This window comes from Penaeus monodon, unplaced genomic scaffold, assembly GCF_015228065.2.
Source record: "Penaeus monodon isolate SGIC_2016 unplaced genomic scaffold, NSTDA_Pmon_1 PmonScaffold_1183, whole genome shotgun sequence".
Taxonomy (NCBI): domain Eukaryota; kingdom Metazoa; phylum Arthropoda; class Malacostraca; order Decapoda; family Penaeidae; genus Penaeus; species Penaeus monodon.
This window is the reverse complement of record NW_023640636.1, coordinates 32,501-41,773: the sequence shown is the minus strand read 5'-3', so window position 1 is coordinate 41,773 and position 9,273 is coordinate 32,501. Positions and strand designations below refer to the sequence as shown.

The window sequence follows — 9,273 nt, the reverse complement described above, 5'->3', positions numbered from 1 at the left end:
AAGACTTGTATTTTCAGGGTTGATAGATAAATTTTGAAGAAAAAAAAAAAAAAATAGTTTTTTATATTTGGCACAGAGCTAGCTGCAGCCCCTCCTAACTCTTTATAAAGTCTTGTTATGACAATCTGTATCATGGCAATATCGTCTTACTGCACCACATACTCTGTCCACTATTGCAAGCAGCCAACCAGTTCTGCTCTATGAAAACTGAATTTCAGAAAATGCATGAATACAAAACCATATTTTACAAATGCTATTTTATGCCATAAGCCTTTTTACAAGATTAGGATATACATGTGAACTTGGATGAAAGTATTCAGTTTTTATATTGTAGAACACCAGTACAACATATGTAATATTTGTGTGCAGGTTTTTCAGCTCAGTTGTAGGAATAAAACTCAAACAACTTTCATGGAAGCTTTAAAAATTGCTGGAAACATATGTACATGAGTTGCAGGAGGTTTATATTCGGTGCTGTGCATGGTGCTGCTGCTGCCACTGATGACAGTTAGGTGCAGTGGGACGGTTCTAGGATCTCATATCAGGGAGTGGGCGCAGCGCCTCTTGTCCTCAGGTCACAAGGCTCATGTGCTCAGTCCACCAGTCCACTGGCTCCGGTCTCTCTCATCTCAACATAGCCTCCTCCCTCCATTATACAGGGTCTGCCACCATCGTTCCTTTGTCCTTTATTCTTTACCAACATCCAGCTCTTCCAAAAGGGACCAGCAAGTGCACAGCTAACTTGTATACTACATGACTTTGATGTCAAATGGGAAGACAGTATGGAAGTAGAAATGCGCTTCCCAGACACATTAGTGATACTTGTAAAAGCTGTCTTTGCACAAATAATTACATTATTTCTGTGCTGAAATGTGTAAAGGCCGACATTCGTGTCAAAGACACGAAATATGATATTTTGTAATTTTACATCATTTGATAAAAGGACCTGCAGCATTGTTTAATGCAGCTAAATTGTATGACTAGAGCAAGACAATAAGAGCCTGCTTCAGGCCTCCTTTTTATCAACTGTCAGCCAATTGCACTCATTGCTATGTGTTCCCTCTTTTCCTCTTGTTTTGGAGCGAGGCAAGTACAAAATCCTTTTTCTTGTTCAACTGCTCCCATCTTTGTTTTGTTACTGAAATATGAATACAGTTATCTTCAGAATTTCTACTAAGTAGAGATTCAATTTTAATATATATAAAGCATAAAGTAAGTATTTTTAGCTAATTGAATTAAATATTTTTAAACAATTTTTCATATATGCATAATGTGCTCAACCTGTTTTTTTACAAGTTTTTATTCTGAAATGGAGCCAGATGATGGTGAAACCGACTTGCCTGCCATATTGCAAATTCAAATGAATTATTCCCAAACCTGAATCTAGTCTTCAAACATTTTTAATGTTAAGGACTTGATAAAAAATATAAAAAATTAAAAAAAAATCGAACAGATGGCCCTCAGTATTACAAGGTACAATTTTTTCCTCTGCTTTTTTCTTTCTTTTCTTTCTTTTTTTTCTACTCTTTATTGCCACACTATGCGCTTGTTAGCACACATGAGCGGTGCTGTCCTGATGCTCGCTGCAATATGAATCTCTAGCATCATGGATAGTTACTAGAAGGAGAACAGAGTTTTGTTGATGCTATGTACGGACGTCCGCATGAATGGAACAGGCACACTGGAATGTGATGTCTGGCACCGAGTTGGTCCCCAGCACCTGTTTACTGATGAGGATCGTCAAGGATCAATGCAAAGCTATGGAAACCCTAGGTGTAATACTGGAATATGCTGTGGATCTTGTTAGTGAAATTGCTCATTGTTATGGCTGTTTTAGATAGTTGGTCTTTTTTATAATTTTTATGGATACAAATTTCTTGCCCAAGAAATAAGAGCACATACCAAAACCTAAATTCAGGGAGCCATACATTAATATATGGTGATGTCAAGTATTTTATAATCTAATTGATGTGTTAATTGAGTGAGAAAGGACGATATCTTGTTTTCCTTGTTGCTATACATCTTTGTGAAAGTAGGTTCTCGTATGTGACAAGCCACAAGCATTTCTAAGAATGAATTCCAGTAATTACACGGACAAAGATTTTCAGCCCTAGGAGCCAAAACTCTCCCAAAGACTGTGATTTTTTCAATATTAAAGAATATTTAAGACAAGTGAGATTAGAGGCATGTTTTGTATAAAAAATGCAATCGGGGAAAAAAATTATACATGCATTGCATTCCAAAGATTGTTAAGTGTATAATAATATTAATATCCCTTCATAAATATTTCCAATAGGTATGGACCTGATACCTCATGGTGTCAATGACCATTGCATTTCTGATTTATTATAATTATTATTATTATCTAATTTAATTCAGGTATACTACTTAAGTGGGTTAATTGCAACGTGACAGGCTGAAGTCCACACGCATATGCCTGTGGCATGTGTGCAGGCATATGCTTCCACCCCCTGTTGCTAACCACACAGTTATTTTATCTTGCAACACTTGTTATGGTGCCCTTGTTAGTTTCTGCAGCTGTTAGAGAGTTAATCACTTCCCCTTTCTTTTGTTTCTATTTATGTATTGCATTATACAGCGTGGTGCAGCAGACCTGCCCCAGTCAGATTTGGCAGGTGAATGGGCTGTGCTGTTACAAATGTGTGGTTAGACTAGGGGTGGGACCAGATCTGGGATGGAGTATAGTATCCCTGAAGTCTGTCTGCCTGTCATGATCATGGTATAAGCACAAATGAAACTGCAACTGTATAAAGTGCTATAATTCATGCAACAGTGCTCTTTGTTACCAATACTCTTTCTTGGGATTTTATCTAATGAGATGTGAATAAATACATTTTGATATGTGATATATGATGTATGATATCGTTTTACAGTACATATATATATATATAAAAGTGCTGCTTTAGGTTGTATTTAAATTATTTATTTTTTAAAGGCCTGTGATGAACTAGAGCACTTTCTTTAAGTAAACAGCTGCAGCATGTTTCCTACTGCATCTCACAAGTACCTGGAGGAGCAGGGCGATCAACATTTTAAGCGTTGATCACAAGCAAAATGAATGTCTGATGTTGAGGATGTGATGAATGTGTTAGCTCATTCAAGTGTCACTATTGGACCTGATGTGATAACCATACCTTGGAGCTGTGAACAATTTTTTGCTTTATAGTCGCACCCGGTTCCTCGTGGGTTGTACGGATGGTCAAAGGACAGTCGAAGAAAAGGTTCTCCTTTGTTATGAAATTGTTTTGTATAATGACAGATGATCCACAAATAAGCTTAATAATTTGAGCTAAGAAGTGTGTCCATTTCTCTGTTCACTTATTAATGTTTCTGTAGTTGTGAATGTAGTTATCCTTTACAAGTTCAGTACAATAAAGTATTGTCAACTATTTGTGTTAATTTTATGTTTTACATTAGTATATTGCCATTATTTAGAATAACTCAAATTTCACAGTGGACACTTAGAAACCTCCAGAGAAGCCTCCTTTCCTCAACCAATTTAAAAAATAACGCTTGGTTCCTGTATGATATTTGGTTTTGCTATTAATCGATCACAGAAACAACCTCACACACAACAAACAAAATCAGTAATTGGTGAGGAGACACGTCTGTAAATGTTTTCCTACAAATGGATTACGTCAAGACTATGCAGAATGCCTGAGAAAAGTACTGCAACAAATCCAGTTAAATTTTTATTGATAATTTGACTCGTTAAAAGACATCTGAAGTAGAAAGAAAGTATAATTTTCCCATTTTCACACTGCCATAACTTCAATGATGAGATAAACACCACTCATCAAATGGATGCCATTTTGTGCAGCATTATTAAATTGTTAACAAAATCTGACATTTAATCGTTATTTCTACTTAACTGGTTGCATTTTTGGCTAGCAAAATACATGTTTTATCTCTTTAAAGTTCACAATACACAAGCGAACATGTGCAGTGGCACCATTATCACGAAAGTCGGTCAAAACAAAAGAGCTGTACGGCGAGATTGTCGGAATCTTGCATTTTAGAAAGCGTTGTTGGAAGGTGGACATGAATTTATATGTTCTGTGTTGCATGGAACACTAAAACAAAGAATTATGGCTTATGGCTGCCCAGCCTGCCAGATTGGGTAGTTCCACACCTGCTTAAAGCAACTACAGAAGCAACAGTTCACTATTCAGATGTGATCCTGAGCTTCCCCCCCCCCCCCTCTCTCTCTCTCTCTCTCTCTCTCTCTCTCTCTCTCTCTCTCTCTCTCTCTCTCTCTCTCTCTCTCTCTCTCTCTCTCTCTCTCTTTGTGTGTGTGTATGAAAAAAAAATAATTCTTGCTTCGAAAGCAGAATAACTTTAAGGGCTATGAAACATCAGATGTTGATAAATATGAGATTAGTATTAAGAATTAATGTATATAAACGTTTCACGCTGGGTGATTCCCAACTTGCTGGTCATACGGGGCGAACCGTGAGGCAATAACAAGCCGCGTAAAAATAACAAGCACGTGAAAAAATATAAGGATATAATATTCAATGTCTATTTAAAAATCATATTAATGGAACTTATCGATTATTATCATTTGTATAGTTGAGGACTATTTTCTTGGCAGACGCTCTTGCCGTTTTCCAAACGATACGGATCGTCCGCATCTACTTACGACCTTGGTAGTAGATTATGCGGACTCGGAAGATGAGGGAAGTGGAAAAGTTGAGATGATCTCCGACCTCAGCCCTCGGCTCAGCTGATTCTGCATGGTCTTTTCTTGTCATTCCCTTTTCCGTTTTTTCTTCATCCCACGTCAGTCCACATTCCTAATCGTTAACTAGTTTTTTCGCCACATAATGCCATATGCCAGACTGAATGAATCTTCGTAGATAAGAAAATGTAAGTTGGGGTGGTTACTTCGCTCCAGGCTTCCTTCACGTGCCCGCCAGTACGGTCCTTGAACCACTGTGAAAACGAAGAAAATATATACTATATGTACATGCACGCACGCACGCACGCACGCACGCACGCACGCACGCACGCACGCAACACACACACACCACACACACACACACACACACACACACACACACCACACACACACACACCACACACACACACACACACACACACACACACACACTCACACACACACACACACCACTCACACACACACACACACACACACACACACACAAAACACACACACACACACACACACGCATGCCACATCACACCACTCCGTATGTGTGCAAAGTTAACATCCTCTCTGGAAAACGCACGTTAACTTACCGTCCCATCAATAAAGTAATCAACGAATTGCTCTAGAGTGCCAGTGTAATTGTTGTATTTGAAGAGGCAACTCACGTGGTGCAGTGACACGATTTTGGATGAGAGACCTAAGATAAGAGTAAATTCCAATGCAAGTGGCTTTAAATGTACATTTGCCTTACAATAGTTACTTCAGCTACTTCACTGTAATTACTTTAGTGTGCTCAAGCAAGTCCGGATGAAGGACAGAGAACGGATAATGGGTCTTGAGGATCCTGGGCTCCGGCAGCACTCCGGCCATCTGGATGTAGATGCCGTGCGTGGCCTCTCCGTCCGGACGCTTCCTCCTGAAGTCATCCAGCATCGGTTTCAGTGGGTGGCTCGGCGTTACGGATCGAAAGGCCTTCGGGTTGATGTACATATCTGTGCTGTTCAAGGAGCAAATGACTTTGTCTAAAATGTCCGTATTTTTTAAACACTTAAAAAACAATGATTTAATGAGCGATTAAGAAGGCTATTTATTTTATATTTACTTCGCAAACAGTTCTGGGATGTACCTTACAGATTAAAGTCCAAAAAGAGGTACTCAAACTAAACAGCTGAGGTGCTCGCTGTTCGTAAATGGCATCATAAATTAGAAAGAATAGGAGCGATGTGACTGTCGAGAGAAGTGGTAGCATCAGTTAGTAGAAAGAGCACAGGGATGATTTCGTTAATGTATAACAGACTCAGGGAATGTGGTGTGTACTGTATCCTGTAGTTTAATTACGTTTTTCTTGGATTTACAAATATGTCTTTAAGGGTTGAAGGGTTTTAAGTACAAAGTGCACGAAACCTAATTTGAATTTTCTTTTTTTTCAATTGTAATAGCCGTTAATGTGGCAATTGTACTTTGTATTCGACATAAATGTAAACAAAAAACTCAAGTCCCCGTTCAGAGAGCAGCAGTAGCTGGAGAAGGTGAGCTCAGCCACCTGATTTCTTGTCCAATTAATCGTGGTCCCCTTTGGATGGGTGAACGTATTAAGTGCATGAAAAATGTCCACTTACTCAATGATCGGGACTCGGTCAAGGATAGGTGTGTTGGCGAGTGGGTGGTCGAGGTTCGGGTAGTTCCTCGTAGTCCACAGGATCTCTTGAAGCCACGTGGTGCCGTCTCAGGAAGCCTGTCACCACCACGTCCTCCTCCATCCACTGTAGACACGACCATGCTGCGTTTACTCTCCCATGGCATCTAGTGCCATAAGAATGACATGCATGATATCTTTACTGGGTTGCTTGTGTATCTTGCATGTACTCCTGATAGCCGTGCCATATGTACTGGCAGGAAATTCCGGAATGCACCTTTGCATAAACTAAATGTGTGTAAAAGAAACCTTAGCTGGAATTCGATTCAATAGCAAATTTTACATTGTATGCATGAATCTAAAAAAACAAAGGAATTACTTCTTTGTTATAAATCTGAATATAGACAAACATATAAATAAACTATACCCCTCATACATATTTTACACACACACACACACACACACACACACACACACACACACACACACACACACACACACACACACACACACACACACACACACACACACACACACACACACACACACACACACACACAACACACACACACACACACACACACACACACACACACACACACACACACACACACACACACACACACACACACACCATGTGCACCAACCTGGGCGCAGGCGCAGCAGCCCGTCCGCCCAGTGGGTGAAGTGCCTCCCCAGTCTCTCCAGCTCTGGCTTTGGGACCTTCACTAACTCCTCTCCGCTCTCAGTCGCCATGCTGGTTATATCCGCAAACTCTTGAATGTTCTTCGTTTTGGCAGTGTGCTCTAAATAATAATATGTAAGAACAAGGAAAGAAATATATCGAAGGAAAGAACCTGTGTGTGTGGGGGGGGGGGGGCAGCAATGTTTTTCTGTATGCCCCTGTCTAACATAAAGGATACACAGATCAAGTACTCACAGGTGCATACCTTTTTTTTAAATCTTAACAGGGCACACAAACATGAAAAGTGTTATGTATCTTTGTTAATCGCATTCTCTCTCTTTCATAAACAATCAGGTAAAGAATGCAGGACTACACAAGCACGTCAGGAATCATAGGCGGTCCGGATGATAGTGCATGCATTCGCACTCACATGAACCGATGGGTATATCATGTACGACTTCTGTCCACTGAAGGATGTTTTATTGGAAATATGCATTTCCCTTTGATTATAACACCCGAGGAATTTATTACCTGTGCCCTACTTATATACTGAAACTGAAACCGTGAAATTAATAGCTCAAATCTGCGTTCGTATGAGATAGGCCTGCTGATCTCTCATGAAGTTCCTGATGACATCTCGCAGCACTCCAAAGTATCTACCGAGACATCTCTGTTAGGAAACCCTGTGTCATAGAATGGCATACTTAGGTCCTGCACTGGCTGAACCTTCCAGATCCTCTAACATCTTTGGAACCTGACCACTGCCGACATACAAATACCCAAGAAATGCAATTCCAAAACATCCTACGTGATTGTCTATAAGAAAAAGTTATCGTTGTTTTCTTGTAAACAATCAGAATTTCAAACAAGATGGAAAAAGAATGAGAAAATGTGTGTTTCATTTTAGTAAAGAACAGATTAATTGTAATATGACCGTATACGCAGCATACATTGGTATTCTCGTCCTAGTATCGCATTGAATTTTAGGCTCTAATCAATGAGTTTGATAAATGAATACTAATAGAGATTTGATTGGAGAGCGAAAAAAGTTCTTCATTGGCCATTTGTCTCATGCTGATCAAAAGGGATTGAACTCGAGTACAACAATGTTTTTACACAAAAGTTATTTACACATCTTTATTCACTGTTTTAGCAACACATTCCATTAGACTTCCTCTGTAAATGTCAATGATATTCCTACATACCTAAATTCTGGTATCGACCGAGTAAATATCGAAATGTTTATAGTGTTACAATATAAATACTGGCACTGTTCAAAGGCCAGATATCAACGCATCCTATATCTAGACGACAGATGATAATGGCAGTCAACATGCTTGCTCTTCTTTGACGTGCTGAACAACAAAGTAAACAGTCAGTGTGCATAATTAGTCAGGAGAAAGGTCAGGATAAAGAGGGCCGAGGCGGACGGACCTTAGCGCGTGAGCTTATCTTATCGCGATGAGTTGGCCTTTTCCGGTTACCATGGAGACCACTTCCCTTTCCAAAACATAATATGGTAATCATTACCACTGTCATCATGGTCATTATCGCCATTACCCTTATCATGATGATCATGGTCATCACCATAACCACCACAACAAAAAACACCATCATTATCATCCGCCCAATGATCGACGTCGCTATCATCGTGTCATGGTCATCGTCATTGCCATCGTCATCATCATCGGCAGCATAGCTATTGTTATGCTATCATTATTTTTATCATTATCAACATCATTATTCCAAATGTTAAAGCCTCAATTTACAGATAAGAATGTCGGGTCACAGACGATAAGGGCGTGACATGCCCAGAGTATGGCTTCTCCACCCTAAGCCACATGCGCAGTTGTTACGACATAGGGCGGTCACGTGATCAGAGATCATTTCACCTTCATATAGGCGTCAGCAGGTATACGATTAGTTTGATGTCCTAACACGTTACATAAGACTAGGTTCTGTGTAACTATTAAGAATAAACTTTCAACAGCCTTTGGGAACAAACTCAATTTTCTTTATTCATACTTTCCTTCTGAGGAAGGAATCGCAACTCACAATGCAAAGATGATCGGGAAACCTTCCAGTCGTACTCACAAAGAAACCCATGTCTTTTACTGTAAGTTATCGAGGCCTGCTTCTCCTACTCGATGAAGCGGCAATTGCATCCCACTCCACACGACTCAAGCCCGAACTCACTCCCAACAAGAATCGCGGCTGTGACTCCTGAGGAACCGATCCTCGATATTCCAGTGATATTGT

General features: G+C 39.8%; 1 pseudogene; it reads right to left on the bottom strand.

The window, feature by feature from the left end:
* Positions 1-4,828: 4,828 nt before the first annotated feature.
* On the bottom strand, positions 4,829-6,453 carry LOC119568968 (annotated as a pseudogene).
* Positions 6,454-9,273: the final 2,820 nt, after the last annotated feature.